The sequence below is a fragment of the Cibotium barometz genome, chromosome 3 (assembly GCF_041138505.1).
Source record: "Cibotium barometz isolate CiBa-2024 chromosome 3, ASM4113850v1, whole genome shotgun sequence".
Taxonomy (NCBI): Eukaryota; Viridiplantae; Streptophyta; class Polypodiopsida; order Cyatheales; family Cibotiaceae; genus Cibotium; species Cibotium barometz.
In genome coordinates this window covers 25501775-25508594 of record NC_141048.1, presented here as the reverse complement: position 1 = coordinate 25508594, position 6820 = coordinate 25501775, and positions in this window count along the sequence as shown.

Below are 6820 nucleotides of genomic sequence, written 5' to 3'. Positions count from 1 at the left end.
TTAAGCTTGTAACTTCAAACCCTAAAGGGTATCATTTAACCAACATGCATAAAAGCTATTGTAATTGTGGAGTAGACACTGCCCTTGACCAATCCATAAGGCAAGTGGTAAGACCCTCCCTTTCCCTTCCCTATTTAAATCTACCTCATTACTCATGGAGGAGATATATTATTCAAGGAAGCATAAAGCATGTTGGAGGACCATCTAAAAGCAAACCACTTAAGCAATGGTGGCAGCCTGCTTATGATCATTGTGTGAGAATGGTCAAGGTGGAAAGCATATGGTGGAAGCAATGGCATGGATATTTAAAACATGTCATCTACAAGAAGTCAAGCAAACACAAAGAGTGGGGTGCACCATCATTAGGGTGTACATCTTCATCGACAACAAATAAAGACTTAGAAGGCATCAATGTAATAGCCTCTAAGGCTCTAGGAACACATTTGTAAATCCTAGATAACTACACCTATATTCCAAACCTTGTACGCCTAATGTTATAAAGCATCTTATGTCCAATACCACCTATTCCATTCTTTCATAGTTGGTATTGAGGGGGGGTATTAAGAGACTAAGGTTATGTAGAAGGGTGAGAGAAGGGTGTGAGTGTGAATGGACTTGAGGTCCACTTGTTCACCTATTTAAAGGTGAGGCCATGAGGCATTTCGTATGTGAGCAAGGCCTAGTTGTATGTATAAGCAACTTAATAAGCAAGATATTATTTTTGTATTTTGTGAGTCTCTCCTCTCCACACACTTGATCTAGCATGAGCACCACGTTTTCTTAACAAATTCCACCTTAAAGCTCTTGTATGTGCAATACATAAGCATCAATATTTATCTTTAGATAACCTTTTGAACTGAATGAAAAATAAATGATAAAGGAATATCCCCTTAAGTAACCAACTTATTCAGAAAGGTAAGACCTTATTGGAATATGCTCGTACTAAGCACATGATGGCTAACTTTTGATATTGAAGTCTGTTACTAACTAAAAACAAACACAAACTATGTTTGCTCAATAGGTTAGCCACATAACATTGTGAAAGACCCTCGACCATAAATTTACAAAGGAATATGATTGACACAATAGGATCTTATGATGATAAAAATTCACAAACCAACTTATTTGATGTGAACTCAACAGAACACAAACATACACGTGATATGCATAAAAATAGTTAAACTTTAGGGCCAAAAATCCTATATGGGCCTTCGCATCTACGTGGAACTAAAAATTACGAGAAAAACCCAATTGCATTGGTTTCTTAACCCAATTGCATTGGTACTACACTAAGACATGTAGACTATAACTCAAATTAGTTACTTGCTTGGAAATAAATTAAAGACTTGAAAAACAAGTCCTCCATTGAACTCTCCAACAGTTTGAACTTTGTCCACATAACACCTAAAGAGAGTAGGAAAAATTTCGTTATCTATAACTTTCCAATCCTGTGTCATTATTGCAACCTTAACTCCATAAAAAACATTAACCATTGATTATCACTAGCACTTTACTAGAATAATCAAAAAACTCAACTCGTGTTCTTACACCCATTGGTTAGCTGTATTGAAATATGTAATCAATCATCCTTTCATACACTGGGGATGCAAGCATGCAAAACATTTCTATACTTCTAGTCGCATGCTAAAAGCACATAATATTAAACTTCAATCTCATGCATGCTTATGTAGATGCTCTTGCAAAATCTCATGCTTATGTGGATGCTCACTTGCAAAATCTCATGAGACCAATACTAGAATAACTAGAGAAAGAAACTTTAAAATAATCGAGTGTGAAACACACTAGAGCCATACATCCCAAGCCCATCATACTCAAACACATACGTCGTGAGTGTAAAATACATGCAAGACCTTCTGCACATATTGGTTCTTGGTGATGTACAAAAATTATAAGGACTTATGCATAAGCCTATTGACTTAACCATAATCTCCAACACCCAAAGGTGAAAAAATACAAAATGAAGAAGCATAAACAAAGAAAGGAAAAAGAGGGCTTACCTCTTCTTTGAGAAGCTGTATGAGAGAATTGGCCTAAACCCTTGTTAGTTGTTCACTTGAATAAACCTACAGAAAAGAAACATAAGTTATTTCAGTTTAACATATTAGCGTGAAAGGAGAAGAAGAGGAAAAAGGGGTAAGTACCCTAAACCCTACTCCTAATGCATAAGTGACTAAAAGAAATTGGTTTATGTTTCCCTAGTCCTAGCTCTATGTATATAATTTTTAATAGATAACTTCATTGGAGAGCTCTCCATCAAATATGTCTATTAGAGCTCTATGCATATGGCTAGGGTTAGGGAAAGGGAGAGGAAAGAGAGGGGAAGGGAGAAAGGGAAAGGAAAGAGAGGGAAAGGGAAAGAAAGTCTCACGTATAGCTATGTAGAAGCTTTCCATGAAAGCCTAGAATGAAAGAAATTATTAAAGCTTTCCATGAAAGCTTTGGAGAAAGTAAAAAAGAAAAGGGGCACTTACCCTAGAGAGGAAGAGAGGCTTGATGGAATAGGCTTGAGGGAAGAGATGTGGTGGGAGGAATAGATGTTGTGTAGGTGTCCTCTCTGCATGTATAGCCTAGTCGAAGTAGGTAGAAAGAATGACTCCTGTCAGTGGTGATTTAGGCGGGAGTCCCACTTTCCAAGTCACTATCGAACATCGAAATTTCTCTGTTAACTTTGCTGTTGCACAACAATATTTCGCTTCTGAGCAACGAAATAACGCTGCTGTAGTCACTGTCTAGCAATGAAATCCAAGGTAATTTTTCATCATAACTTCTGGATAGCTCAAGAGTTTTGTATGAATCCTAAATTCATTTTGGCCAAGTTTCAGATTCTCACAATGATCCTCAAGGGTCGAAAGTTGGCTCTATGGCATGGTTGAGAGAAAACATTCGTTGTGTTATTATGATCCATGCAAGGGTCAATATATATGATAATGTCATATAACAATTGAGCATGTCCGAATGTATGGTCTTCTCATGAGGCATTGGCACCACCAAAAGTGTGGATCATGGCATGGAGGAGAACCATAGGAGAGTGCTAGATAACCTACCATACCATTTGGTGACATTGAGTAGAGTGCGGAAGGTGGGAAGGCTTCATATGGAAAGCATGGATGAGACTCATCTTCATCAACCACAATGAATGAGGTGACTCCACCATTTCCACATGAGGAGGAAGAGAATCGCATCATAAACAACAGGGGTTCCAGACTTGGAGGGGTCAGCCACATCAGGGGCAGGCATATGAGGATGTTAAAGGAGCTCTGGTGCAACATGATAAAAAAGGTGAATCCCTAGATGCTATTTGACAATATATATAGAAATTGAAGCATAGACTATGAGATGTATATTTTGATAGATTTGTAGATCATTTTTAAGGAGATGGGATGTTTCATTAGGAGAAGGGCACCGACCTATACTCCTTAAAAAAGATATGTTCATTCAATCCCTTCATGCTAGTCTGAAGGAGAAGGTAGAGTTAAAAAGACTATGTACCTTTGATGAATCCTTGAGGATTGCAAGTGAGAAGAAATGGAAGCTTCAAAGGCTAGCTCAGAAGAAAAAAGAGGTTCTAGTTGAGAACAGACCTGCTATGATTGGAGAGAGAAGGACATAAGAAGGGAGGACTTCTCTAGTTCCATGCTGCTAACCAATTAATGCAAGGTATTAATCATTTAACTCAACAAATCAAGAATTTAAATTGATGTTTTTTGCAAGGAGGCATGAATGTCCGTAGGTCAGGAGATAGAGAAGGAATGAGAGGCAAAGGCATAGGAGACCCTAACTTGCATGCTCAATGCTTCAATTATATGGAAAGGGGTCATATCTCCCCTTAGTGTCCTTACACCAAGAGAATGGGAGGAGATGTACATCCTCTGACACCTAGAAGGGAGGAAAGGCTAGATGTGTAATGCTCCTTACATTATAAGCTTGAGGACTTGTAAGCCTAGAACCTTGATTCTCCACCCAACCATATCTCAAATAGTCCCTTAACTCATGGTTATTTAGGCCAAAAAGGTGCATGACCTTCCAACTTCAGCCCCTTGACCTTTTGTTGAGACTAGACATTGTCTTTTCCTTGTCCAATGCCTCTTTAACTACCCATGTGTCCCTTAGGCTTCCATTGTGCACCATCTAATTCCCTTTTTACTTTAACTTTAATGCCTATTAACCATTGCTTAGGTATTTCCTATTTGAAATCCCATGAACCTTATTTATATGTAACCTTTTACATGTAAATAATCTTTCCTAGTCTTACATTTTAGTGTTACCTGTTAGTCTCATAACATTTCCTCCCCCTTGAAAGAAGATTTTTCATCCTCAAAAACAAAAGTGGGTAACTTCTTTTTGAGTATGCCAACCTTCTCTTAAAGTTTGATCACACTCAAACTTTTAAGTATCATCAAATATCTCAAAACCTTCAAGCACAATACTTTGGAGAAAGATTAGAACCTTTTTTCCTTTTAAAAGAAAAAGAGTTCTCCTCAACTCTTTGATGCTCTAATCTTAGAACATAACCTTTTTTTAAGATCTCATACTTCACCTCTTTCCAAAGGAATACTTTTACTCTCTTATACTAGATCATGCTTATACTTTTCCTTTTAAATCAAACTGTAAACAAGTCTTTAACTTGGAATAAGTTCTCTTTTATAAGTATTTCAGTTAGAGAAACACTTCCTTTAGTAGAGAAATATAACTTCCTTGTTCATGTGCCCTTAAACTCCCTTTCTTAGAGAGAGTATCTTTTTCTTTTAAGAACACCTACTGTCCATGTAAGTGTCATTACACCATATAGATTAGACACCGTGTTGAACGTTATGTTACTCTTAGAACAATGAGGTTGGCTTAACACCTTCTTCTAAGATGAATACTTTCTTCTGGTTGATGCTAAACATAGGGAAAAACCAATATAATTATGTCCAACTTTGCATATGTCCTTGATCAAAGGCTTGTATGCAGTTGATAACTTTTCATTGTTCTTTGTTAAAGAGAATGTGGAGGGGAGAGAGAGATTGAGTTCCTTGCAAGCAAATACACACACACACACACACACACATAAGAGAGTGCAAGACACAAGAGATATGGATGGCTAAATTTTTTTCTATCTTCTTCTCTTCAACCATATAATTTAAAAGACAAGAGTACATGCATAAAGGGAAAGTACTCTCCTACAACAACATACAAAATCGTCAGTCCATAGTTTGAGCCCGCCGACCATATGAGCGTCACTAAAACTATGTCATAATTCTAGTACTCCAAAGTTGTTGTCAAACAACTTGTCATCCACTAGTAGCATATCAACCGTAATCTCACCAACCATGGCAATGGCATAAGTGCAAAAGCTGTCACCCATGCGGTTCATCAATGTTCATCGTAGCACTAATTGAGCTTGATATCTCAACACTTCCCCTCGAGCTCAACTCCACCCACTGCACTCCAAGTAGGCTCCTAAACTTGTGGAGCTTCTCTATGCCCAATGCCTTGGTGAAGATGTTAGCCACTTGATCCTTTGTGCTGACATATACCAGATCTACATCACTTGCTAGAACCTTCTCCCTCACAAATTGATAGTGCACCTCAATGTGCTTCGTTCTAGCTTCGTATACAAGGTTACTAGCCAATTGTATGCTACTTATGTTGTCATAATAAACCACAACTTCCCTATCCACGGGCCCACCCATATCACCAAGTACCTTTTGAAACCAAGCTACCTCACAAGATGCCATAACAACACCCCTGTACTCTACCTTTGTACTTGACAAGGAAACTCTTCGCTGCTTCTTACTACTCAAACTCACAGCATCACTCCCAAATGAGAACATAAATCCACTGATAGATCTCCTATCTGCAAACAGCACCATCCCAATCAGCATTTATGTACCCATGTATATGTATCTCTATACCAACCTCGTAGAAAAGTCCATAAGCAAATGTGGAATTTATGTACCTAAGAATCTGTCTAGCTACATCCAAGTATGGCTTCCTAGAGGCTTGCATAAACTGATCACAATCCTAGTAGCATAACTCAAGTATGGCCTAGTAATGGTCATGTAGATCAAGCTACCTACTATGCGCATGTATGTAGTGGGGTCCTCTAAAATCTCACCTGTATCTACAAAAATCTTTGTGTTATTCTCCAATGGCACTGAAATAGGCTTATAGCCTATCATACCATACTTGGACAACATGTCCAAGCCATATTGTCTCTGTAATAACAAAAGGCCATGAGGTGATCTCACCACCTCTATGTCCAAGAAATATTGTAGCTCACCCAAATCCTTCATCTCAAAATTTTTCATCAAAATCCTCTTGATATCATGTATGTCAACATCACTATCACTACTGATAATCAAGTCATCTACATAGATGACTAGTAACATGATCCCTCTAACAAATGTTTTCACATAAAATGAAAAATCTCGATTGGATATCTGAAATCCAATGGTAGCAAGATACTCCCCAATCTTGTTTGACCATGCTCTAGGTGCGTGCTTCAAGCCATAAAAGCCTTTGCGTAACCTACACAGAAAATACCAATCCTCTACAGCCATAGCAATGATAGCTCTCACGGTTGCCATTCTTGCAACTGGACTGAATGTCTCTTCATAGTCAATGCCATAAGTTTGCGCATAGCTTTTGGCCACCAATCTTACCTTATACCTTCTCATTGAACCATCAATGTTATGCTTAACTTTATACATGCACTTACATCCAATTGCCTAGTTTTTCTTAGGCAAAGGCACTAACTCCCATGTTGCATTTGTATCCAATGCTGGCATCTCCTCATCCATGTCATCTTCCCATT